Raw genomic sequence first — 27381 nt, 5'->3', positions numbered from 1 at the left:
AAAATTTTGCTCTTGAGGCTTTCACCTATTGTGGAGGAAGATACATAGAAAGCTGCCTCTAAGGTATGTTTAAAGGGCTCTGTTTGTACACAAAAAGAGACTTTCTGTTCTGCCTCTTATTTCTGAGAAGGCATCATTCTGAGGGTGAAAACAGAGCTGCACTTTGGATAGGAGTCTCCAGTAGGGAAGACAGGAAAGAAGCTTCTGGGCTGAGGGAACAACAGTGGCAAAGGCATGGGGATGCCTGGAGGGTTTAGGAGGGAGAGGAATTCCATTTTATTTGATGACTCCTTCTAGGAGTGAACTGGCTGACTAATAGTCAAGAGAGGATGTCAAAGCTTCTTTTAAAAGGACCTTGAATACCATACCTGGAGCCAGAATGTCACCCTTTGGGCATTTGGAAACCACTGCAGTTCTGTTTCTTGTTTTGTTTTTTTGCATACGGATATCCAGTTGTTACAGCACCACTTGTTGAGAAGGCTATCTTTTCTCCACTGCATTTCCTTTGCACATTTGTCAAAAACCCATATATGCGTGGGCCAATTTCTCAGCTCTCTCTTCTGTTCCTCTGATCTATGTGGCTACTTTGATGCTGATACTACACTGTCCTGATTAATATAGGCTTATAATCATTCTTGAAATCAGGGGGTCTTAGCCCTCCAACTTTGTTCTTCTTTTTCAGAGTTGTGTGTGTGGATTCTAGCTCCTTTTCATTTCCCATATGAATTTCAGAACCAGCTAGCCTGTTTGTACAAAAAGCTTTCTGATATTTTGATGTGGATTGTGTTGAATATATGGATCAATTTGGGGAGAATTGACATGTTAATAATATTGAGTACTCTGACCCAACAACAAGGTATACGGCTAGGTTTACTATTTTTCCCTTTAGTACTTTAAATATGTTGCCCCATAGTCTGTCTTCATGCCTGCATTGTTACTGATGAGAAGTCTGCGTTATTCTTATCTTTGTTTTTCTATATGCAACATGCTTTTTCTCTCTCTGTTTTCAGATTTTCTCTTGTTTACTGGTTTTGAGCAATTTTATTATGATGTGTCCTGGTGTACTTTTCTTGCTGTTTCTAGTTCTTGGCGTTTGTTGAGCTTCTTGAATCTGTGGGCTTATATTCTCATCAAATTTAGAACATTTTGGGTGTCATTTCTTTAACTATTTTTCTGTCCACCCCCTTCTTCACAAACTCCAACTGCATATATATTAGGGCCTTTTCAGTTGTTCCATAGTTTACTAGTACTTTTTTAATTATTGAAATTTATTTTTTCTCTGTGTGTTTAATTTCAGGCATATTTGCTTCTGCAATAACTAATTCGCTGTTAATCCCACCCATTATATTTTTCATCTCAGACATTGTAATTTTCATCTCTAAAAATTCCCTAAAGATTGGGGTTGTTTAAAAAAGATATCTTCCATGGCTCCAGTTAACTTTTTGGAATATGGAATGTTTTAAATATATAATATAATATATTATAATGTAGTATTATATTAAAATATGTATTATAATGCAATATATTATAATATATTAAAATATATTAATTGTTTTAATGTCTTTGCTAATTCTAACAGCTGTGTCAATTCTAGGTTGGTTTTAATTGATTTTTCTCCTTATTTTGGGTCATATTTTCCTGCCTCTTTTCATGCCTATTAACCTCTTGTTAGATGTCAAACACTGTGAAGTTTACCTTGTTGGTTGCTGGCTATATTAGTATTTCTAAAAATATTCTTGAGCTTTACTTTGGAAAGCAGCTAAATTAGTAGTTTATTTTTTGTTATCTTGCTTTCAAGATTTGCTAATGGGAGCAGAGCGTGTAGAGTGAAGGGTTCATCGTTCCTCATTATGAAGGCAAGACTGTGAGTGTTCTACCCAAGCTCTGTAGTCTGGCTGGTAGGAACAGGTCCTCCCAGCCCCATGTGAGGACCGGGACCTGTCCCTCTAATCCTCTGGATGTGCTTTCCTGGGCCTCAGGTAGTTTCCTCATGGTCTTGCATGCACTGCTCTGTACTCTACTAAAGGCTCCAGAGACGTCCAGAGTTCTCTTTCTGGGTTCTCTCTCCTCTCGGGTATTCTGCACTGCATACTGAAGACACCCTAGTCTCTCCCAGCTCTCAGCTTTGTCTCCTCAACTCAAGTTGTTTACCAACCTCTGCCTTCCTTCCCACTCTCCGCACCAGAGCCTGGATTCTCTCTCCAGGCAGTGAGGTAGGGCAATTGTAAAGCTCACTTCATTTGTTTTCTACCTCTCACAGGAATCATTATCCCTTGTTGCCTTACGCCCACTGTCTTGAAAACTGTTGTTCCCTGTTTTTTGTTTTTCAGGGGGTTTTATTTTTTGGTTGTGTCAGATGCGATAGTAAATCTGTTCCGTTCTTCATCTTGCTGGAAGCAGAAGTGTCCTTTACCTTTTTATTCTATTATGTTTCTTTCAAAACCCTCCTTTGAAGCAACCTTCCTTTGTAACAACCAACAGCTTGACAAAGTGTGTTCCCATCATCCTATGATTGCTTTGCTCCTCAAAGCAAGCCTGTGAGGTGGGTGTCAGATCATCCCCATTTTACAGATAAGGGAACCGAGCCTCAGAGAGGTGAAGAAACTTGTCCAAAGTCACGCAGTCTATAAAGGATTAAGCCACATCCCCACTACACTGTGCTGCCCTTGTAGTTCCCAGGAGGGGAAAGAGACACATGAAGTAAGGCTTGGTATTGTTATATTTTTTAAAGTATTTTGGGGGAAGAGGGAATAAATAGGTGGTCTCAAGGTCACAGGACTGAAGAGCCTGGAGCAGGAGAGGGTCACGGGTTTCAGTGTGTGGTTTTCCTACTGCACCCTCCCCCAACCCACTTCAGAGAATGGGAATGTGTCTTCCAGCTAATGCATCCTGCCAGACAGAATTGGGCTTTTTGCTGGAGTTGAGGGTCTGGAATTTAGCCTGACTTTATGAGCAACCTTGGGAAGTGGAGGGGGAGGGGAAAGAGGTGGGGACTGGAGAATACTTGTTACTCGGTGTGAGGGTGATGGGAGAGGGGTGGGGAGAAAGAGGGGGGCACCAGAGGACCAGAGGGTGGGCTTATGGGAGCTGTGGGTAGAGGACAGGGCACCAGGGGGCAGGGGCTAGTTCCAGCCAGTTCCTAAGGTCTCCTGCCTTGTGTGATTATCCCTGCTCCCACCTTCCTAACTGAGTGAGAAATAAAGGTGGGGAATAAAATAATGAAGCCGTGAGTAGGTGAGGTGTTAGGGAGACAGCTTGCCAGGGTGGGCAGCACAGATGACTGGAGGGTGGGGAGGGAGGTGGTGGGAGGCAAATGTGCAAATCCAAGCTCTGAGAAACTGGGTGGAGGGTGCTCAGCCTGGGTGTGCAGAGTTGCAGGTGGGGACACTGGAGGGTAACATCCCAGTGACAGGTGCTTCCTGGGAAAAAAGTGATATGGTCTTTTCCTGGCCATGGGGGAGGCTTTGGAACATTCTTGGACAATTTATTTTTAGTGAGATTCCCTTTTGACTGTTTTTTTTAAAAGTATGGAATGGAACGTAATAGTTACCATTTATTAAGTGCCTATTGTATGCTCAGAACTGTTTTACATGCATCAACTCAGTTCATATCATACACAGTTACTTTCTGAGATAGGGACTATTGCTAACCCCAGCTGGCAGGTGAGAAATCTGAGTCTCAGGGACGTGGTGGCATACCCAAAAACACCTTCTGCTCTGATCTGTTTATTCTAAATGAGAGAGATGTACATGGGGAGCCAGAACCTGCTTAGACAGAACTCACCCAAGGGTTTTTGTTTTATTTTTTTCCGAGATCTGCTCTTCAGTTTGGCAAATTTGGAGCAGGATAGGGATGGGGGTTGGGAAAGAAATAAGCTATTACAGACACACTGCCAAAGAGGAAAGGAAACCTCATGTACGTTGTCACAACAACCCTGCCTTGTAATTACCATTGAGAGGACGCCTATCATCTTGTCTACCCAAGCAGGTGCCGTAAATCTAGCACCCTCCCTGGCTGGGGTGGGTGTTTGTTGCCAGGCATGTATCCCATCTCTCTGCCCACAGTGATTGTGCCAGGCATGAGTATGTGACACAAACCGGGGTGATCACTCCTTTTCCTGGGATTTAAAAAAAACTGGAGCTGACAGCCCTGTTTACCCCCTTAGCATAGTGTAACTATTATCTGAAAGACACATTCTTCACCCTGAGAACTGAAAGAATTAGACAGACATGCAGATAGAAACAAAGGAAAATAGGAGGTCCTAATGACATTTCTCCCTTTCTCTGTTCCCAAAGCCCTGATTTTCATTTAGAGAGCTATGTGGCTCTGGAAACACCGAGTGCCCCCACCCCATGACTCCAGAGGGGGCCACTTGGCCTGAGTTAGGCCACTCAGCACATTCCATTCCCCCACTATAGAAATTGCCAGAGATGGGCAGTACCAAAGCTGGTTCAGTCAGAATGAATTAAGGACCTTAACTAAATGCTGGGGCACAGTTTCTCTTTCCTGTTGGATAAGAACTAGGAAGCATATAGCTTCCTAGTGAGTGTCCATCTTGGGCTCAGCAAGTAAGCCAGTCCTGGGACGAGGTTGACAATTATGGAGGAGGTATGAGCAAAGACTCTGGATCTAGTTAGTGGATCAGTTCCTCCCTGAAGCCAACCCTCCCTATGGATTCTATAGATTGGGGAGCCATAAGTCTCCTCAGTGGTTTAAGGTGTCACCACAAGATTCTCAACTGACAAGTTACTCTTGGTGCTACTTGAATCCTGGTTCCAGTCAACTCAGAAGCTGGTTCCATGGATTCTTCCCTGGCCACTGTCTTCTTAGATGAACCATTATACTTCTTATTTTGCTTCTTTCTTAAAAAATTAAATTATTTAAAAACATTTTTAATAGAAACTTAAAAACATATACAAAAGTAGACAGAATAGTATAATGCATGCATTCTCAACCAGGATGAAGAGGAGGGTCAAAAGGTGGCAAAAATTCGTTCTTAGGGAGGGGATGAATAAATCTGAACTATTGCAATGTGTGGTCCTCCAAAGGGCCATGCACATAAACAGATACACAGTATATCCTTGATACTGAAATTTCAGGGGTGGAGGAGTGATTAGAAAATAATGTCTAAAAAGGCTTTTAGGGGGATGATGATGAAAAACTAAGTTGAGAAACACAGGCATAATGAACCATTATTTGGCTTTTATAGTTGTCAATTCATGGCTAATCTTGTTTCAATTATTCCCCTCCTGTAATATTTTGAAACAAATCTCAGACATCATGTGATTTTATCCATAAGTATTTCAGTATGAATCTCTAAGAGACTCTAAAAAATGTAACCACATTATTATTATACGTAAAAAATTAAAAATACTTTCTTAATATCATGAAATATCCAGTCAGTGTTCACATTTCTAATTGGATATCTGCATCAGGTCCAAATCAGGATTATTATAATTAGTTGATAGATCTCTTTGGTTTATTTAACATAAGGTTCCTTGTGGTTCTCTTTCTTTTTTCTTGCAATTTATTAGTTGAAGAAACTGGGCAATTTACTTATAGAGTTTTTCACAATCTGGATTTTGTGGATTGTGTTCTTCTGGTGTCATTTAATATGTTCCACTGTGACTTAATTTGTTAATCAGTTTGAGGTATGTTTTTTATATAGTAAACTGCACAATTTAATGTATGTAATTCTGTAAGCTTTGACATATGTATATACCCTTGAAACTATTATCACAATCAAGATAGTGAACACATATCCATTGTCCCCAAAGGATATATGGGGACATATATATGTCCTCTTGACCCTTTGTAATCACTCCCTCTTAGATGTCTCCCTCTCCCAAGCAATACCATTCTGATTTATGTCTCTATAATTTAGCTTGTACATTCTAGAGCTTTAGATAGATAGAATCATATAGTATGTACTCTTTTGTCTGGCTTCTTTCACACAACATAGTTATTTTGAGATTCATATATGTTGTTGCTTATATAGAAGGTTCATTTCCTTTTATTGTTGAATAGTGTGCCATTACATGGGTATATCACTATTTGTTTGTGGATGGCTTGTTAATGGCCATTTGCATTGTTTCCAGTTTTTGGCTATGACAAGCAAAGCTGCTGTGAACATTTGTGTATATGCCTTTGTATGGATATATATATATTTCCTTTTCTCTTGAGTGGAAACAACTTTGAGTGGAATGGCTGGATCATATGGTAAGTGTATGTTTAACTTTGCCAGCTTGAGAGTTCCAGTTCCTCCACATCTCCATCAACACTTGTTATAGTCAGTCTTTTTAGTTTAAGCCATTCTAAAGCATGTCTCATTGTGGTTTTAATTAACATTTCTCTAATGACTTATGATGTAGAGCATCTCTTCATGTGCTTAGTTGTCATCTGTGTATCTTCTTTGGTGAAGAGTCTGTTCAAATGTCTTGCCCATGTTTTTAAAAATTGAGCTGTTTTCTTATTGTTGAGTTTTGAGGGTCCTTTATTAAATATATCTTTACAAATATTTTCTCCCTGAGTATGTATGGCTTGTTGTTTCATTTTCTTAAAAGTGTCTTTCAAAGAGCAGAAATGTTTACTTTTGATGCAGTTCAATTTACCAATTTGTTATTTTATAGATCATGCTTTTGATGTCAGATCTAAGAAGTCTTTGTGTAACTCAAGGCCACAAGGATTTTTTCCTATGTTTTCTTCTAGATGTTTTTCAGTTTCAGGGTTTACATTTAGATTTATGATCCATTTTTGTTAATTTTTTTTTGATAGGTAAGAAGTGGATTTATTTAGAGAGATACACATTCCATAGAAGAATGCAGTCCATCTCAAAAGGCAAGAGTGGCCTCAGGGCCTGGGCTCATCTGGGAAAGTGAGAGCGGCCAAGGGAGAAATACACTCCACAGACAGAGTGTGGGCCATCTCAGAGGCAAGAGGCCTGAGTTAATTTTTGTAGATGGTGACAAGCATAGATACAAGTTTGTTTTTTTGCATATGGATATCCAGTTGCTCCAGCACCATTTGTTGAGAAGGCTGTCTTTTCTCCACTGCGTTCTTTGCATCTTTGTCAAAAACCCATATATGTGTGGGTCAATTTCTCAACTCTATCCTCTGTTTTATTGATCTTTGTGGCTACCTTCATGCTGATACTCCACAGTCTTGTTTAATGTAGCTTTATAACAATTCTTGAAATCAGGTGGTCTTAGCTCTCCAACTTTGTTCTTCCTTTTCAGGTGTGTGTGTGTGTGTGTGTGTGTGTGTGTGTGTGTGTGTGTATGTGTGTATGTGAATTCTAGCTCCTTTACATTTCCATATGACTTTTAGAATTACCTTAACCAAATTTGTACAAAAACCTTCCTGATGTTTTTACTTGGATTGTGTTGAATATGTGGATCAAACTGGGGAGAATTGACATGTTAAAATATTGAGTGTTCTGACCCAGTAACAAGGTGTACCATTCCATTTTCTATGGTCTTTTAAAGGTTCTTCAGCAATGTTTCAGTTTTTGGTGTACAGGTCTTGTACACCTTTGGTCAGAATTTCCCCTAAGTCTCTCACATTTTTATGCTATTTTATTTTTTATTTTCTTAGATTTGATTTTTTTATTGTGGTAACATACACATAATATAGAATCTACCATTTTAAACTTTTTAAGTGGGATTATGTACATTCACAATGTTGTGTAACTATCACCACTATTGATTTCAAGAACTTATTCATTATCCCAGATAGGAATTATTTACTCATTAAATAATAACTCTGCATAAGCTATTTTAAATGGTATTTAAAATTTTTGATTGTTTCTGGTATATAGAAATACAATTGCTTTAGTATATTAATTTAGTATCCTGCAACTTTGCCTAAATCACTCATTAGTTCTAATACATTTTTTGCAGATTTCCTTGAATTTTCCACATAGATAAATAAAGACAGTTTTACTTCTTCCTCTCCAATCTGGATGTTCTTTATGTATTTTTCTTGCTTTATTGCACTGGCTACAAGCTCCACAACAGTGTTTAATAGATGTAGTGAGAGCAGATACCCTTCTTTTATTCCTGATCTTGGGAGGAAAGCATTCAGTCTTTCACAATTAAGTGTGGTGTGAGTTGTAGTTTTTTGCAGATGCTTTTTATTAGATTGAGTATATTTCTTTACATTCCTACTTTTCTGAGAGTTTTTTTTTTTTAATGACCATTGTAATCCTAAAACTCTTCTCAGATCTACTCTTTTTTTTTTTAAACTTTGGGTTTATTTATATATTTATTTATTTATTTATTTATGGCTGTGTTGGGTCTTCGTTTCTTTGCGAGGGCTTTCTCTAGTTGCGGCAAGTGGGGGCCACTCTTCATCGCAGTGCGCGGGCCTCTCATTATCGCGGCCTCTCTTGTTGTGGAGCACAGGCTCCAGACGCGCAGGCTCAGTAGTTGTGGAGCACAGGCCTAGTTGCTCCGCGGCATGTGGGATCTTCCCAGACCAGGGCTCGAACCCATGTCCCCTGCATTGGCAGGCAGATTCTCAACCACTTTGCCACCAGGGAAGCCCTCTGAGAGTTTTTTAAAAATAAGAAATGAGTATTGAATATTTTCGAATGCTTTTTGTATCTATGTAAATGACCTATGGTTTCCCTTTTTTAGTTTGTTAATATTGTGAATTACATTGATTGGTTCTTCAAGCATTAAACCAACCTTGAATTCCTGGCATAAAATCCATTTGGTCATAATATATTATCTATTTAGTATATTGTTAGATTAAAATTGCTAAAATTTGTTTAGACTTTTAAAAAACCTGTGTTTATGAGTGTTATCAGTCTATAGTTTTCTTTTCTCATAATGTCTTTTTCTGGTCTTGGTGTCTGGTAATGCTTGCTTCATGGAATGAATTGGAAAACATTGATCTTCTTCAATTTTTGGAAAAGTTTGTATAGAACTGTATTTTTTTTCCCTTAAATGTTTGATAACATTCACAAGTGAAGCCCTGTGGACCTAGGGTTTTCTTTGTGGGAAGTTTTTAACTACAGTTTCAATTTCTAAACTATATTGGGAGCTAGTCTCTTAACTGTTTTCTTGAGTTTTTGTGGTTGTGTTCTTCAATGAATTTGTCTATTTCATTTAAGTTTTCAGATTTATTGCCGTAAAATGTTCATAATATTCTCCTATCATTTCAATATTTATAGAATCTATAATAATCTCACCTTTCTCTTTTTTGACTTTGGTAATTTTTTAAATTTATTTTTTCCCTAATCCATCTGGCTAGAAGTTATCAATTTTGTTGATCTCAAACAACTAGTTTTTTCTTTTATCATTTTTCTCTATTCTTTTTCCATTTTGTAGTTCATTGATTTCCACTCTTTATTATTTCATTTCTTCTGCTTATTTTGGGTTTAATTTCTCTTCTTATTCTAATTTTATACTAGGGGAAGTTGAACTCACTGATTTAAAGCCTTTTTTATTTCCTAACATAGTCATTTAGTGCTATAAATTTCCCACCAAATATTGCTTAAATATTGCTTTAGCAGACTTGCACAGATTTTGATATGTTGTATTTTCATTTTCATTCAGTTCAAAATACTTTCTAAAGTCTTTTCAATTTCTTCTTTGATCCTTGGGTTACTTAGAAGTGGGTTATTTAGTTTCCAAATATTTGGGGTTTTTCCAGAGATCTTTTTATAACTGATTTTTAATTTAATTCTATTTTGGTGACAAGACACACTTTTTATAGCTTGATTCCTTTTAAATTTACTGAGACTTGTTTTATGGCCCAGAATGTGGTCTATCTTGGTAAATGTTCCATGTGCACTTAAGAAGAATGTGTATTCTCCTGTTTTTTGGACGGAATGTTCTGTAAATATCAATCAGGTCAAGTTGTTAGTGTTGTTCAAGTCTTCTATATTCTTGCTGATTTTCAATCTAGCTGTTCCATTAATTATTGAGGGATTTACAATTTCTGACTAAGATTGTACATTTGTTTATTTCTCCTTGCAGTGCTATCAGTTTTCATTTTATGCATTTTAAAACTCTGATATTAGGTGCATAACTGTTTGAGGTGGTATGTTATTTGATTAATTGGCTCCTTTATTATGAAATGGTATTTTGCTCTTGTGATATTCTTTGCTATGAAATCCACTTTGTCTAATATTAAATATAGTCTAATATTAATATAGCCACTTCAGCTATCTTTTGACCATGTGTTAGCATGCTATATCTTTTCCTATCTTTTTACTCTTAATTAATTGGTGTCTTCATATTTATTCATTTATTTATTTTTTTAAACATCTTTATTGGAGTATAATTGCTTTACCATGGTGTGTCAGTTTCTGCTTTATAACAAAGTGAATCAGTTATGCATATACATATGTCCCCATATCTCTTCCCTCTTGCATTTCCCTCCCTCCCACCCTCCTTATCTCACCCCTCTAGGTGGTCACAAAACACCGAGCTGATCTCCCTGTGCTATGCAGCTGCTTCCCACTAGCTATCTATTTTATGTTTGGTAGTGTATATATGTCCATGCCACTCTCTCACTTTGTCCCAGCTTACCCTTCCCCCTCCCCGTATCTTCAAGTCCATTCTCTAGTAGGTCTGCGTCTTTATTCCTGTCTTGCCCCTAGGTTCTTCAAGACCAATTTTTTTTTAAGATTCCATATATATGTGTTAGCATATGGTATTTGTTTTTCTCTTTCTGACTTACTTCACTCTGTATGACAGACTCTAGGTCCATCCACCTCACTACAAATAACTCCATTTCGTTTCTTTTTATGGCTGAGTAATATTCCATTGTATATATGTGCCACATCTTCTTTATCCATTCATCTGTCGATGGACACTTAGGTTGCTTCCATGTCCTGGCTTTTGTAAATAGAGCTGCAATGAACATTTTGGTACATGACTCTTTTTGAATTATGGTTTTCTCAGGGTATATGCCCAGTAGTGGGATTGCTGGGTCATATGGTAGTTTTATTTTTAGTTTTTTAAGGAACCTCCATACTGTTCTCCATAGTGGCTGTATCAATTTACATTCCCACCAACAGTGCAAGAGGGTTCCCTTTTCTCCACACCCTCTCCAGCATTATTGTTTGTAGATTTTTTGATGATGGCCATTCTGACCGGTGTGAGATGATATCTCATTGTAGTTTTGATTTGCATTTCTCTAATGATTACTGATGTTGAGCATTCTGTGTTTGTTGGCAATCTGTATATCTTCTTTGCAGAAATGTCTATTTAGGTCTTCTGCCCAATTTTGGATTGGGTTTTTCGTTTTTTTGATATTGAGCTGCCTGAGCTGCTTGTAATTTTTGGAGATTATTCCTTTGTCAGTTGCTTCATTTGCAAATATTTTCTCCCATTCTGAGGGTTGTTTTTTCGTCATGTTTATGGTTTCCTTTGCTGTGCAAAAGCTTTGAAGTTTCATTAGGTCCCATTTGTTTATTTTTGTTTTTATTTCCATTTCTCTAGGAGGTGGGTCAAAAAGGATCTTGCTGTGATTTATGTCATAGAGTGTTCTGCCTATGTTTTCCTCTAAGAGTTTTATAGTGTCTGGCCTTACATTTAGGTCTCTAATCCATTTTGAGTTTATTTTTGTGTATGGTGTTACGGAGTGTTCTAATTTCATTCTTTTACATGTAGCTGTCCAGTTTTCCCAGCACCACTTATTGAAGAGGCTGTCTTTTCTCCACTGTATATTCTTGCCTCCTTTATGAAAGATAAGGTGACCATATGTGCGTGGGTTCATCTCTGGGCTTTCTATCCTGTTCCATTGATCTATGTTTCTGTTTTTGTGCCAGTACCATACTGTCTTTTTTTTTTTTTTTTGCATTTTGCATTTTTTTTTCACAACTCACACACACAGACCGTATTTTATTTTTACAAGAGATAAGTAAACTGACACCAAGCATTGTAAAGGGATGACCACAACAAAAGCAACAATGATTGCAATTACCAAACACGAAACGCACTCATACTATGTCATAATATTGACATTCAGTCCAGTAATCCTCCACTGTAACAGCTCCTTTACTTTGCAGTGAAAATTGGTTTGTATATTTTTTGCCTCTGAGTCCTTGTGGGATTTTCTTTTATTTTTATTCAAACAGAAAGTCACTAAAATTAAAATCATCCTCATCAGTTCACTCAGTCCCATGTAATTAATTTTTTTTTCCACCTTGATCTTTTGTTAGCACTTTTATGAATTCATCAGTTTTCCATTAGAGTTCTGAAAATGCTTATTCATTCAGTTCAGCAGTATAGTCAATTACCAGAAACCTGTACTTGTCAGTTTTTTCCATGAATTCCTTGAAGATGAAACCCTTGCATAGGAACATTTTTGCGAAAGCATCAGAGTACACCCAGAACTGTCTGTAAATGACAAAAGACTTAAAAATGACCACGGTTAAAGATTTGATGAAAGTTCATAATAATGCAATTGACAAGGAAATTTAGTTATTTCTGAGATATACATTTTAAACTAATAACTAGAATTATGACTTATAACATTATACCAGAACATATAAGATTTTTAGAAATTTCATGTAATGTCTGAAACATTTATATTAACATATTTCCATACAAATAACCCAAAGAAAGTTTAGTATTAGTTGTTTTTTTTTTGTTTGTTTGTTTGTTTATACTGCAGGTTCTTATTAGTCATCAATTTTATACACATCAGTGTATACATGTCAATCCCAATCGCCCAATTCAGCACACCATCATCCCCACCCAACTGCAGTTTTCCCTCCTTGGTGTCCATACATTTGTTCTCTACATCTGTGTCTCAGCTTCTGCCCTGCAAACCAGTTCATCTGTACCATTTTTCTAGGTTCCACATACATGTGTTAATATACGATATTTGTTTTTCTCTTTCTGACTTACTTCACTCTGTATGACAGTCTCTAGATCCATCCACGTCTTCAACAAATGACTCAATTTCGTTCCTTTTTATGGCTGAGTAATATTCCATCGTATATATGTACCACAACTTCTTTATCCATTCGTCTGTCGATGGGCATTTAGATTGCTTCCATGACCTGGCTATTGTAAATAGTGCTGCAATGAACATTGGGGTACATGTATCTTTTTGAATTATGGTTTTCTCTGGGTATATGCCCAGTAGTGGGATTGCTGGATCATATGGTAATTCTAATTTTAGTTTTTTAAGGAACCTCCATACTGTTCTCCATCGTGGCTGTATCCATTTACATTCTCACCAACAGTGCAAGAGGGTTCCCTTTTCTCCACACCCTCTCCAGCATTTGTTGTTTGTAGATTTTCTGATGATGCCCATTCTAACTGGTGTGAGGTGATACCTCATTGTAGTTTTGATTTGCATTTCTCTAATAATTAGTGATGTTGAGCAGCTTTTCATGTGTTTCTTGGCCATCTGTATGTCTTCTTTGGAGAAATGTCTTTTTAGGTCTTCTGCCTATTTTTGGATTGGGTTGTTAGTTGCTTTAATATTGAGCTGCATGAGCTGTTTATATATTTTGGAGATTAATCCTTTGTCCGTTGATTCGTTTGCAAATATTTTCTCCCATTCTGAGGGTTGTCTTTTCATCTTGTTTATGGTTTCCTTTGCTGTGCAAAAGCTTTGAAGTTTCATTAGGTCCCATTTGTTTATTTTTGTTTTTATTTCCATTACTCTAGGAGGTGGATCAAAAGAGATCTTGCTGTGATTTATGTCAAAGAGTGTTCTTCCTATGTTTTCCTCTAAGAGTTTTATAGTGTCCGGTCTTACATTTAGGTCTTGAATCCATTTTGCGTTTATTTTTGTGTATGGTGTTAGGGAGTGTTCTAATTTCACTCTTTAACATGTAGCTGTCCAGTTTTCCCAGCACCACTTCTTGAAGAGACTGTCTTTTCTCCATTGTATATCCTTGCCTCCTTTGTCATAGATTAGTTGACCATAGGTGCGTGGGTTTATCTCTGGGCTTTCTATCTTGTTCCATTGATCTATGTTTCTGTTTTTGTGCCAGTACCATACTGTCTTGATTACTGTAGCTTTAGAGTATAGTCTGAAGTCAGGGAGTCTGATTCCTCCAACTCTGTTTTTCTTTCTCAAGATTGCTTTGAATATTTGGGGTCTTCTGTGTTTCCATACAAATTGTGAAATTTTTTGTTCTAGTTCTATGAAAAATGCCAGTGGTAGTTTGATAGGGATTGCATTGAATCTGTAGATTGCTTTGGGTAGTATAGTCATTTTCACAATGTTGATTCTTCCAATCCAAGAATATGGTATATCTCTCCATCTATTTGTATCATCTTTAATTTTTTTCATCAGTGTCTTATAATTTTCTGCATACAGGTCTTTTGTCTCCTTAGGTAGGTTTATTCCTAAATATTGTATTCTTTTTGTTGAAATGGTAAATGAGAGTGTTTCCTTAATTTCACTTTCAGACTTTTCATCATTAGTGTATAGGAATGCAAGAGATTTCTGTGCATTAATTTTGTATCCTGCTACTTTACCAAATTCATTCATTAGCTCTAGTAGTTTTCTGGTAGCATCTTTAGGATTCTCTATGTATAGTGTCATGTCATCTGCAAACAGTGACAGCTTTACTTCTTCTTTTCCAATTTGGATTCCTCTTATTTCTTTTTCTTCTCTGATTGCTGTGGCTAAAACTTCCAAAACTATGTTGAATAATAGTGGTGAGAGTGGGCAAACTTGTCTTGTTCCTGATTTTAGTGGAAATGGTTTCAGTTTTTCACCATTGAGGATGATGTTGGCTGTGGGTTTGTCATATTTGGCCTTTATTATGTTGAGGAAAGTTCCCTGTATGCCTACTTTCTGGAGGGTTTTTATCGTAAATTGGTGTTGAATTTTGTCAAAAGCTTTCTCTGCATCTATTGAGATGATCATATGGTTTTTCTCCTTCAATTTGTTAATATGGTGTATCACATTGATTGATTTGCGTATATTGAAGAATCCTTGCATTCCTGGGATAAACCCCACTTGATCATGGTGTATGATCCTTTTAATGTGCTGTTGGATTCTGTTTGTTAGTATTTTGTTGAGGAGTTTTGCATCTATGTTCATCAGTGATATTGGCCTGTAGTTTTCTTTCTTTGTGACATCTTTGTCTGGGTTTGGTATCAGGGTGATGGTGGCCTTGTCTTCATGTTTAAAGTGTGTTTTTTGTAAATAGTATATATAGTCTAGTCTGCCTTTTTACAAAATGCAATCTGACAATCCCTGAATATTAATGTTAGACCACTTACATTTAATGTGTTTATTAATGTGGTTACATATGAATTCATCATCTTGCTCTTTGCGTTCTGTTTTTCATCTGTTCTTTTTTTCCTTTTTCATTTTTTTTCTGACTTGTTTTGGATAAATTTTTAAATAATTCACTAATGTGAATGAATGAATTATATCATTCACATTAGTTGGCTATTAGCTATACATTTTGTTTTGTTACTTTAGTAGTTGTTTTAGGGTGTATAATACACATCTTTAACTTATCACAGTCTATCTTCAAGTACTATTACACCACTTCATGTATAGTATAAAAAGTTTACAATAATGTTCTTCCATTTTTTCTCTCCTATTTTTTATGTTATTAGTATCATGCATCTTACTTTTGCTTATGTTTTAAACTCCAGAATATATTAGTATTATTGTTTAAATAGTAAAGTATCTATTAAGGATTTTCAAAAAATAAGAAAAAAATCATCTGTACTTACCCATATAATTATCATTTCTGTTGCTCTTCATTCCTTTGTGTAAATTCAGATTTCCATCTGGTGTTATTTCTCCCTGCCTAAAAGCCTTCCTTTAACTTTTCTTGTAGTGTAGGTCTGCTGGGATGAATTCCTTCAGCCTTTGTCTTTAATTCATCTTAGCTTTTGAAAAATATTTTCACTGGGTATAGACAGGGTTTTCTGCAATTACTTTAATGATGTTGCTCTGCTGTCTTCTTAATTGCCTTAATTTTGATTAGAAATCTATGTCATCTTATCTTTGTTCCTCTCAACATGACATGCCTTTTTTTCTCTAGTTGCTTTAAATAGTTCTCTTGTTTACTGGTTTTGATAAATTTTATTATAATATGCATTGGTGCAGTTTTCTTCAGAGGTGGTAAGTGTGTGTGTGTGTGTGTGTGTGTGTGTGTTTGAGCTCTTTGAGCCTCTTGGATCTGTGGTTTTACAGTTTTTATCAAGTTTGGAAAAAATTGATTGTTGTTTCTTCAAAAATTTTTTTGTTTCCTCTCACCCTGCAGTCCTTTGGTGACTTAAACTATATGCATATTAGCCCTCTGGACCTATTCAGGTTATCTACTTCTGTTTGAGTGAGTTAAGGTTGATTGTGCCTTTCAAGGAATTGGTGTATTTCATCTGGGTTATCAGATTTGTGGGCACAGATTTGCTGATACTCTTAATTTTTTCCCCTTTTCTTTCTGTGTTTTCTTTTGAGTAGTTTCTATTGCAATGTCTTCAAGTTTACTAATCTTTTCTTCTGAAATATTTTATTTGATGTTAATCCTATCCTGTGTGTTTTTAAAATCTCAAACATTGTAATTTTTATTTCTAGAAGTTTGACTTAGGTATTTTTTTATATCTTCTGTATCTCTACTTTTTGAAATGTGAAGTACAGTTGTAATAACTTTTATTGTGTTTCTTTGCTAATACTTTTATGTATTTCTTTTATATAACTTTTAATGTATTTCTTTGCATTAGTGTCAGTTCTTGGTCAGTTTTGATATATTAACTGTTCTCCTCATTATGGTTTGTGTTATCCTGCCTCTTTGAATGTTGGGTGCTGGATATTTTTGTATACCTATAAATCCTCTTAATCTTTGATATAGAATGCAGTTAACTTACTCAGAAACAGCTTGATCTTTTTGGTTCTTGCTTTTATGATTTATTAGGAAGGTCTACAGCAATGCTTAATCTAGGATTAGTTGTTCTCCATAACTGAGGGAAGACCATTACGATTGCTCTATCTAATGCTCCATGTGAATATTTAGCCAAGAGGCATTGTTCCCAGCCTTTCATGATTGCCAGGCCCTGTTCATTCCCATCATTTTAAATGGTTCTTTCCACAGCCACAGGTATTTTCCTTGTATGTATGAGTTGATCACTACTCTGTTGTGTACTTGAGGGGGATCCTCTGCATATTTGTGGTGTTCTTTCTCTGGGAAGCTCTCTCTTCTCTGATACTTTAGTCTAGCAGCTCTAGCTGCCTTGGTCTCCCTGGACTGATAGTTCTATCTCCTCAACTCAGAGAGTCAGCTGGGGTTGGCTTTAGTTACCCCTCCCTGTGCCATGGCCTGGAGTCTCTCTCGATTCAAAATACAATAAGCTGGGACACTCATAGGGCTCATCTTGTTTATTTCCAGTCTCTCAGAAATCACTGTCCTTTGTCGCCTGATATCCAGTGCCTTAAAAACTGTTGTTTTATATATTTTTTTCAAAATTTGTATTTAAGTTAAAAATTTTAATTGTAGTAAAATGTATAACATAAAATTTGCCATCTGAACTACTTTTAAGTGTATAGTACAGTAATGTTAAGGACATTCACATCGTTGTGCAACAGATCTCCAGAACTATTTATATGTTGCCAAACATAAACTCAATATTCGTTAAAAAATAACTCTTCGTCCTCCCGTTCTCCCAGCACCTGGTAACCATTGTTCTACTTCCCATCTCTATGAATTTGACTACCCTAAGCTCCCCATATAAGTAGAATCATACAGTATTTGTCCTTTTGTGACTGGCTTATTTCATTTAGTATAATGTCTTCTAGGTTCATCATGTTGTAGCAAGTGTCAGAATTTCTCTCCTATTTAAGGCAAAATAATATTCCATTTTATGTCTACAGTACATTTTCTTTATCCATTCATCTGTCAATGGACACTTGGGTTGTTTCCACCTTTTGGCTATTGCGAATAATGTTACTGTGAACATGAGTATACAAATACCTCCTCGAGACACTGCTTTCAATTCTTTTGGGTATATACCCAGAAGTGAAATTGCTGGATCATATGGTAGTTCTATTTTTAATTTTTAAGAAACCACAATGCTGTTTTCCATAGCAACTATACCACTTTATACTCCCACCAACAGTACACAGGGGTTCCAATTTCTCCATATTCTCACCAACATTTGTAATTTTCTATATTTTTTTATAGTAGTCATCCTAAGAGGTATGAGGTGGTATCTCATTGTAGTTTTAATTTTCATTTCCCTACTGATTAGTGATATTGAACATCTTTTCATGTGCTCATTGGCCATTTGTATATCTTCTTTGGAGAAATGTCTATTTAAGGATACAGTTCCTCCTGTTCTCAGATTCAACCAACTGTGGATCATGTAGTACTGTAGTATTTACTATTGAAAAAAAAATCTGTATAAGTGGACCTATACACTTCAAGCCTGTGTTGTTCAAATGTCAACTATTTTAGTATGCTCAGACCATGATAACAAAATACCACAGACTGGGTGGCTTAAACAACAGATATTTATTTTCTCACAGTTCTGGAGGCTGGAAGTCTAAGATCAAGGTGCTGGAAAATTTAGTTTCTGGTGAGGACTCTCTTCTTGACTTGTATACAGTCACCTTCTCACTGTGTCCTCACATGGCTTTTCCTCTGTGTGTGTCCTCTTCTTATGATACCAGTTGTATTGGATCAAGGCTCCACCTTATGACCTTATTTAACCTTAATTATTTCCATTTTCAAATATAATCACATTGGAGGTTAGGGCTTCACATACGAATTTTGAGAGGACACAATTCAGTCCATAACAAAGTTTTTTGTTCATTTAAAAAAAATTTTTTTTAAAAACTGGAGTATAGCTGCTTTACAATATTGTGCTAGTTTATACTGAACAGCAAAGTGAATCAGCTATACATATAAATATATCCCCTCTTTTTTGGATTTCCTTCTCATGTAGGTCACTACAGAGCACTGAGTAGAGTTCCCTGTGCTATACAGTAGGTTCTCATTAGTTATCTGTTTTATACATAGTATCAATAGTGTATATATGTCAGTCCCAATCTCCCAATTCATCCCACCCCCCCTTCCCCCTTGGTATCCATACGTTTGTTCTCTATGTCTGTGTCTATTTCTGCTTTTTAAATAAGATCGTCTATATCAATTTTTTCAGATTCCGCATATATGTGTTAATATATGATATTTGTTTTTCTCTTTCTGACTTACTTCACTCTGTATGACAGTCTCTAGGTCCATCATGTCTCTTCAAATGACCCAATTTCGTTCCTTTTTATGGCTGAGTAATATTCCATTGTATATATGTACCACATCTTCTTTATCCATTCCTCTGTTGATGGACATTTAGTTTGCTTCCATGTCCTGGCTATCATAAATAGTGCTGCAATGAACATTGGAATGCATGTGTCTTTTTTTTTTTTTGTAATTTATTTTTTTATTTTTTTCACACACACACACTGTATTTTATTTTTACAAGAGATAAATAGACTGACACCAAGCATTGTAAATGGATGACTACAACAAAAGCAACAATGATTGCAATTACCAAACATGAAACACACTCATACTATGTCATAATATTGACATTCAGTCCGGTAATCCTCCACTGTAACAGCTCCTTTACTTTGCAGTGAAAATTGATTTGTATATTCTTTGCCTCTGAGTCCTTGTGGGATTTTTTTTGTTTAATTCAAACAGAAAGTCACAAAAATTATACTCATCCTCATCAGTTCACTCGGTCCCATGTAATTAATTTTTTTTTCATCTTGATCTTTTGTTAGCACTTTTATGAGTTTATCAGTTTTTCATTAGAGTTCTGAAAATGCTTATTCATTCAGTTCAGCAGTACAGTCAGTTACCAGAAACCTGCACTTGTCAGAGTCTTTTCCATGAATTTCTTGAAGATGAAACCCTTTTATAGGAACATATTTGCAAAAACATCAGAGTACACCCAGAACTGTCTGTAAATGACAAAAGACTTAAAAATGACCATGGTTAAAGATTTGATGAAAGTTCATAATAATGCAGTCGACAAGAAAATTAGTTATTTCTGAGATATATATTTTAAAGTAATAACTAGGATTATGACTTATAACATTATACCAGAACATAAAAGATTTTTAGAAATTTCATGTAATGTCTGAAACATTTATATTAACATTTCCATACAAATAACCCAATGAAAGTTTAGTATTAGTTGTTTTGTTTGTTTGTGTTTTTATACTGCAGGTTCTTATTAGTCATCAGTTTTATACACATCAATGTATACATGTCAATCCCAATTGCCCAATTCAGCACACCACCATCCCCACCCCACCACAGTTTTCTCCCCTTGGTGTCCATATGTCTGTTCTCTACATCTGTGTCTCAACTTCTGCCCTGCAAACCGGCTCATCTGTACCATTTTTCTAGGTTCCACATACATGCGTTAATATACGATATTTGTTTTTCTCTTTCCGACTTACTTCACTCTGTATGACAGTCTCTAGATCCATCCATGTCTCAGCAAATGACTCAATTTCGTTCCTTTTTATGGCTGAGTAATATTCCATTGTATATATGTACCACAACTTCTTTATACATTCATCTGTCGATGGGCATTTAGGTTGCTTCCATGACCTGGCTATTGTAAATAGTGCTGCAATGAACATTCGGGTGCATGTGTCTTTTTTTTTTTTTTTTTTTTTACACACACACACACACACACACACACACACTGTATTTTATTTTTACAAGAGATAAATAGACTGACATCAAGCATTGTACATGGATGACCACAACAAAAGCAACAATGATTGCAATTACCAAACATGAAACACACTCATACTATGTCATAATATTGACATTCAGTCCAGTAATCCTCCTGCATGTGTCTTTTGGAATTATGACTTTCTCTGGGTATATGACCAGTAGTGGGATTGCTGGGTCATATGGTATTTCTATTTTTAGTTTTTTAAGGAATCTCCATACTGTTCTCCATAGTGGCTGTATCAATTTACATTCCCACCAACAAAGCATGAGGGTTCCCTTTTCTCCACACCCTCTCCAGCATTTATTGTTTGTAGATTTTTTTTTTTTTAAAGGATTTTCTTATTTATTTATTTATTTATTTATTTATTTATTTTTGGCTGTGTTGGGTCTTCGGTTCGTGCGAGGGCTTTCTCCAGTTGCGGCAAGTGGGGGCCACTCTTCATCGCGGTGCGGGGACCGCTCTTCATCGCGGTGCGTGGGCCTTTCTCTATCGCGGCCCCTCCCGTCGCGGGGCACAGGCTCCAGACGCGCAGGCTCAGCAATTGTGGCTCACGGGCCCAGCTGCTCCGCGGCACGCGGGATCCTCCCAGACCAGGGCTCGAACCCGTGTCCCCTGCATTAGCAGGCAGACTCTCAACCACTGCGCCACCAGGGAAGCCCTGTTTGTAGATTTTTTGATGGTGGCCATTCTGACCAATGAGGTGATACCTCATTGTAGTTTTGATTTGCATTTCTCTATTAATTAGTGATGTTGAGCATCTTTTTATGTTGGTCATCTGTGTGTCTTCTTTGGAGAAGTGTCTATTTAGGTCTTCTGCCCATTTGTTGATTGGGTTGTTTGGTGTTTTGATATTGAGCTGCATGAGCTGTTTGTATATTTTGGAGATTAATCCTTTGTCAGTTGCTTCATTTGCAAATATATTCTCCCATTCTGAGGGTTGTCTTTTCATCTTGTTTATGGTTTCCTTTGCTGTGGAAAAGGTTTTAAATTTAATTAGGTCTTATTTGTTTATTTTTGTTTTTATTCCCATTCCTCTAGGAAGTCAGTCAAAAAGGATCTTGCTGTGATTTATGTCAAAGAGTGTTCTGCCAAAAATATGGAAAGCTTCACAAATTTGCATGTCAGCCTTGCACAGGGGCCATGCTAGTCTTCTCTGTATCATTCCATTTTTAGTATACGTGCTGCCGAAATGAACACTAAAATGGGTTGTTTTATTTTTTGTTGTTGACGTGTAGGAGTTCTTTATATATTCCGGATATTAATGTCTTGTAATATATATGATTTACAAACATTTCCTCCCATTCTGTAGGTTGCCTTTCAGTCTGCTGATTGTGTCCTTTGATGCATAGAATTTTAAACTTTTGGTGTCATTCAGTTTACCTATTTTTACTTTTGTTGCCTGTGCTTTTGGTATTGTATCCAAGAAATCATTGCCAAATCCAATGTCATTAAGCTTTCCCTCTATGCTTTCTTCTAAGAGTTTCTTCCTTTTTTTTTAACGTAGCTATCCAATTTTACCATTTTTTGTTGAAAAGACTGTTTTTTCCCCACTGAATGATCTTGGCACCCTTGTCAAAGATTATTTGACCATATATATGAGGATTTATTTCTGGACTCTCTATTCTATTCCATTGGTCTATATGTCTGTCTTTATGCCAGTACCACACTGTTTTGATTAATTTATATTTGTAGTAAGTTTTGAAATCAGGAAGTGTGAATTCTCCACCTTGTTCTTCCTTTTCAAGATTGTTTTGACTATTTGGAGCTCCTTGAGATTCTATATGGATTTTAGGATGGATTTTTCTGTTTCTATAAAAAAGTCTGGGATTTTGATAGAGAAGCATTGAATCTACAAATCACCATTGGTAGTATTCTTAACAATATTGTCTTCTAATCCATGAGCATGGGCTGTCTTTACATTTTTTTGTGTCTTCTTTTGTTTCTTTGAGCAATATTTAATAGTTTTCAGTGTACCAGTCTTTTGCCTCCTTGGTTAAGTTTATTCCTATGTATTTTACTCTTCTTAATGCAATTATACATGGAATTGTTTTTTAAATTTCCTTTTTAGAATGTTAATTGTTAATTTATTGAAATGCAACTGATTTTTGTGTGTTGATTTTGTATCCTGCACCTTTGTTGAGTTCATTTACTTGTTTTGTTTACTGGTTTTCTTGTGGAATCTTTCGGCTTTTCTACATATAAGATCATGTTGTCTGTGAACAGAAATGATTTTACTTCTTCCTTTCCAATTTGGACGCCTTTTGTTTCTTTTTCTTTCCTAATTGCTCTGGCTAGGATTTCTAGTACTATGTTAGAAGTGGCAAAAGTGGGCATGCTTATCTTGTTCCTGATCTTAGAGGAAAATGTTTCATATATTTTTAATGTTCTTTTGGGCTGTTTTTGTTGGGAGGCCTGGCTGGGTCCTATTACTCCATCTTGTCCAGGAGCAGAAATTCTTGAAGTTTTTATTGTGAAAAATGTCAAAGATATAGAATAGTTGAAAGAATGATACAATGATTACTTATATACCTGCCATCTAGATTCAATAACTGTCAGTCTTTTTGTTGTATGTGTATATTTATGTGTATATATGCCATGTATGTATATTTTCTGAACAATTTGAAACCAAATTGTAGAGGCATCATGACACATCACTCCTAAATACATTAGAATGCAACTCCTAAAAATAAAGAGATATTCCTGCATAATCACCGCACCATTATCACACCTAAGAATATTAAATCATTTTCTATTATCATCTGTATTAGTTATGCACTGCTGTATAACACATTACTCCAAATCATAGCAACTTAGAACAATAAACATTTATCTCACAGTTTCTGAATGTTAGGAATTTGAGAGCAGATTAGCTGGGTGGTTCTGGTTCAGAGTTTCTCATGAGGTTGCAGTAAATCTGTTGGTTGAAGCTGCAGTCATCTCAAGACTTGAATAAAGCTGAAGGATCCACTTTCAAGCTCATTCCATGGTCTGGATGCTTCAGTTCCTTGCTTCATTGCTCTATGCATAGGCTACCTGAATGTTCTCATGACATGGTAATTAGCTTTGCCCAAAACAAGGGATCTTAGAGCGAGAGAGTGCAAGAGAGTGCCCAGGATGGAAGCTGTAATCTTTTATAACCTAATTGTGGCAGTGACATACCATCACTTCTGCAGTATGGTATTAGAGACCAGACCAACCCTAGCATAATGTAGAAGGGGACTTCATTAGGGTTCCCTAATTAGGGTATGGAGGCAGGGATCACTGTGATCCATCTTGGAGGCTGGCTACCTTATCATCTAATATCCAATCTGTATTCAAACTTCTCCATATAGCCTATTTATTTATTTATTTATTTTTGGCTGCATTGGGTCTTTGTTGCTGTGCACGGGCTTTCTCTAGTTGCAGGAAGTGGGGGCTACTCTTTGTTGTGGTGCACGGGCTTCTCATTCTGGTGGCTTCTCTTATTGCAGAGCACAGGCTCTAGGTGCACAGGCTTCAGTAATTGTGGCATGTGGGCTCAGTAGTTGTGGCTTGCAGGCTCTAGAGTGCAGGCTCAGTAGTTGTGGTGCACGGGCTTAGTTGCTCCGTGGCATGTGGGATCTTCCTGGACCAGGGCTCGAACCCGTGTCCCCTGCATTGGCAGGCGGATTCTTAACCACTGCACCACCAGGGAGGCCCTAGCCTATTTTTTAAAAACCAGAATCCACTGCACTTCGTTGTCATATATCTTTGTCATATATATATGATATATGATATATATCATATGATATATCTATGTCATATATCATAGTTTTCTAAATCTATGATATATCTCTGTCATATATCATAGTTTTCTAAAACTAGAACATCGACTTTCTGAAGAGGCCAGGCTAGTTATCTGTCTTCCAGAATATCTCACAATCTAGGTTTGCTGGTTGTTTTCTTATTTGACTTGTTCCTCTCTCTCCTGTATTCCCTACAGACTGGAAGTTCAGTCTAAAGGCTTATTAGATTCATGTTAAATAGTCTAGAAAGAAGACTTGATGGTTTAAGCTGTGCACTTCTTTCGAAAGTCCTATTGTTATAATAATGTCAGGAAGTCCTACTATTAGTGGTACTAAGTTTGATCGTTTGATTCCAACTTTGTCTTAAACTGACTTTCAACCAATCCACCTGTTGTAATTGCCACGTTTACATCCCTGTCAGAGGTACTTGGTGCCTTCAATTCATGAGCCTTTCTGGAGATTTACGGTTCTAACTGGCCACCTTCCTCCACAACTGAGGGGAAGCTGTTTCCTCTGGTCTGCTCAGACAGTTATCATCAATCCACTTTCTTTCCAGTATCCATAATTTTATTGCTGTTATTTCCTTTCCTGTTCTCTTAGTCATTGTGAGTGAATGCTCTTTAAAGCCTTCTTTATCAATCTACTATGTCAGACCAGAAGTTCATCTTTGCTCAGGCTTGTCAGCTTAGGATTTTGTCACTTTAACTAGAGTTCTAACCAATAAAATTATTATTTCCCTTTGCAGATGAAGGATCTGAGGCCCAGAGTGGGTATTTCATATGGCCAAAGTCACACAGCTAGTGGTTGGGGTGATGTCAGGATTGGATCTCATATTTGCCTGATTCCACAGCTATTGTTCTTCCCCAGGCCCTTCTACATACCCCACACCCAGTCCTACTGCTTCTAGCAATTAGACATTTTAGTAAATAAAAAGTTAATAAAATTTGGGGGAACTGAATCCTGGTAGCTAAACATTTATACAAAAGTCTGACAAAAATCAGAAGTCAATCTATTTTGTCCAGTAGGGGTGGGAAGTAGATAGTCCTTTATACGGACTGGAAGCCTCCTGTCTGCATCTGAGGCCTCCCCTTTCCTAGAATGATGCAGTAAGTGAGCCATGGAGAATCATAGTGAAGTGTCTTAGTATCCAAAAATTCAATCTGGGAGGTTGTTATGGGCTGAATTGTGGCCTCCCCAAATCCATGTATTGAAGCCCTAACTCCTAGTGCCTCAGACTGGAGATAGGGCCTTTAAAGAGGTAATTAAGGTAAAAAAAAAGATCATATGAGTGGACCTAATCCAATATGACCGGTATCCTTTTAAGAAAAGAAAATGAGAACACAGACAGTGAGAAACACTAGACAACATGTGCACGCAGAGGGAAGACCTCACTGAGGGCTGCCATCTGCAAGCCAAGGAGAGAGGCTCAGAGGAAACCAAACCTGATGGCACTTGATCTTGAACTTCTAGCTTCCAGAACTGCGAGGAAATAAATTTCTGTTGTTTAAGCCACACAGTCTGTGGTCTAACAGAGAGGGGCAGTTGTTAATTTCTTAGCTTCCTCCTTTCATAACAGAAATATTGGTGCTGTGTTAGTCCAGGTCAATGCTATCTTCTGTAATAAACATCTCCCAGATATATAGTGGGTCACATAAAATCAAAGTTTATTTTTGTTCAAAATAGATATTTCTGATGGGTGTGCATTTCTCCTTCAATTGATGATGCAGGGATTCAGATTCCTGCCATTCTCTGACTCCACCATCTTTAAAGCTTGACCTCCAATATGTTCGTCTGCATCAGGTCACAGAAGAGGAAGAATGGAGGAGGATGCAGGGAAGGGTATTATGGGTTGTGCTGGAGGTGACATGCATCACTTCTGCTCACATTCCTTTGGCCAGAACTCAGTCACTGGGCCACGTGGAGCTGCCTGGAACATGTAGCCTAGCTATGGGACCAGGAAGAAGAAGACAAGCCTTGGGGAAAACCAACAAGTTTTTGCCACAAGTATAAGTCATAAATAATGATCCTTCCCTCATCATATTATTCCAATCAGACAGGCTACTCTGAATAATTCTTTAAGCCTCATTTTCAAATATGACTACCTGGCTCCAAGTTTTTTAGGAAACTGCCTTTAGTTCTATGGCTTCTCAGAGACCCTCTACAGAACCAAAGCAAACCAAAATCTTACGTTGACTCTCATTCCATTCTTGAGTCAGGGTGGCATTTTCTGGATTCATTGACCAAGATCTATGAAGCCTTAGTGAAAAGCCCGTGAGGAAGGTGTTCTAGGCAGGCTTCATTTTAGAGACGCGGAGACGCAGAGAGGAGGTGAAGTCATGTGGTTGCACACAGCAGAGTCCAGATTTGAAACCAGCTCTGGTTGGCTCAGAGTCTTTGTACCAGAGTGTAGTTGCAGTGACTCTTGCTTTCAATAAGTGGGAGCCATTGTTAGAGGTTTTAATCTATCTTCGGTTAACAGGAATTTTTGGTTGAGTCTCAATTCTGCCCTTATTATCTATCTTATTGTCTCTTATCTCTTATCTAAGCTTTGTGGTCTTGGGTGGGTTTCTTTGTTGTTTGGAGACTTTTTGCATCTATTATATGGGAACGATAATACCTAACTCACAGAGCTTTCTTATGGGCTAAAGAAGATGGTACTTGTGAATGGGCTTTCTATAGTGCTCCGAGGACGTAAAATAGGGGACTTGGCTCACACGCCTGTTGATTTGAGGCTGGAGGTGGACATGTATACAGTGTAAGAATAGGAACTGTGGGGACTGCAGGGACTGGCGGACACATGACAGATGCCATTGAAAGAGACAAGGGGCAGCTGCAATTCATCCCCAGCTGACTGTCTCCACATGTGGGAACTAGACCTCAGGGTGTAAATCATCTATTTTCCAAGAGATGCCAAAAACCTCAAT

The 27381-nt window shown here is 37.1% G+C and overlaps 1 non-coding gene across 1 annotated transcript; it reads right to left on the bottom strand.

Annotated features, from left to right (window-relative positions):
• Positions 1–21783: 21783 nt before the first annotated feature.
• Positions 21784–21890, bottom strand: LOC114238856 (U6 spliceosomal RNA). The gene has a single exon (XR_003624117.1). It is a non-coding gene; the product is annotated as a U6 spliceosomal RNA (small nuclear RNA).
• Positions 21891–27381: the final 5491 nt, after the last annotated feature.

This window comes from Balaenoptera acutorostrata, chromosome 2 (genome assembly GCF_949987535.1).
Source record: "Balaenoptera acutorostrata chromosome 2, mBalAcu1.1, whole genome shotgun sequence".
Taxonomy (NCBI): Eukaryota; Metazoa; Chordata; class Mammalia; order Artiodactyla; family Balaenopteridae; genus Balaenoptera; species Balaenoptera acutorostrata.
This window is presented reverse-complemented; position numbering and strand designations above follow the sequence as displayed.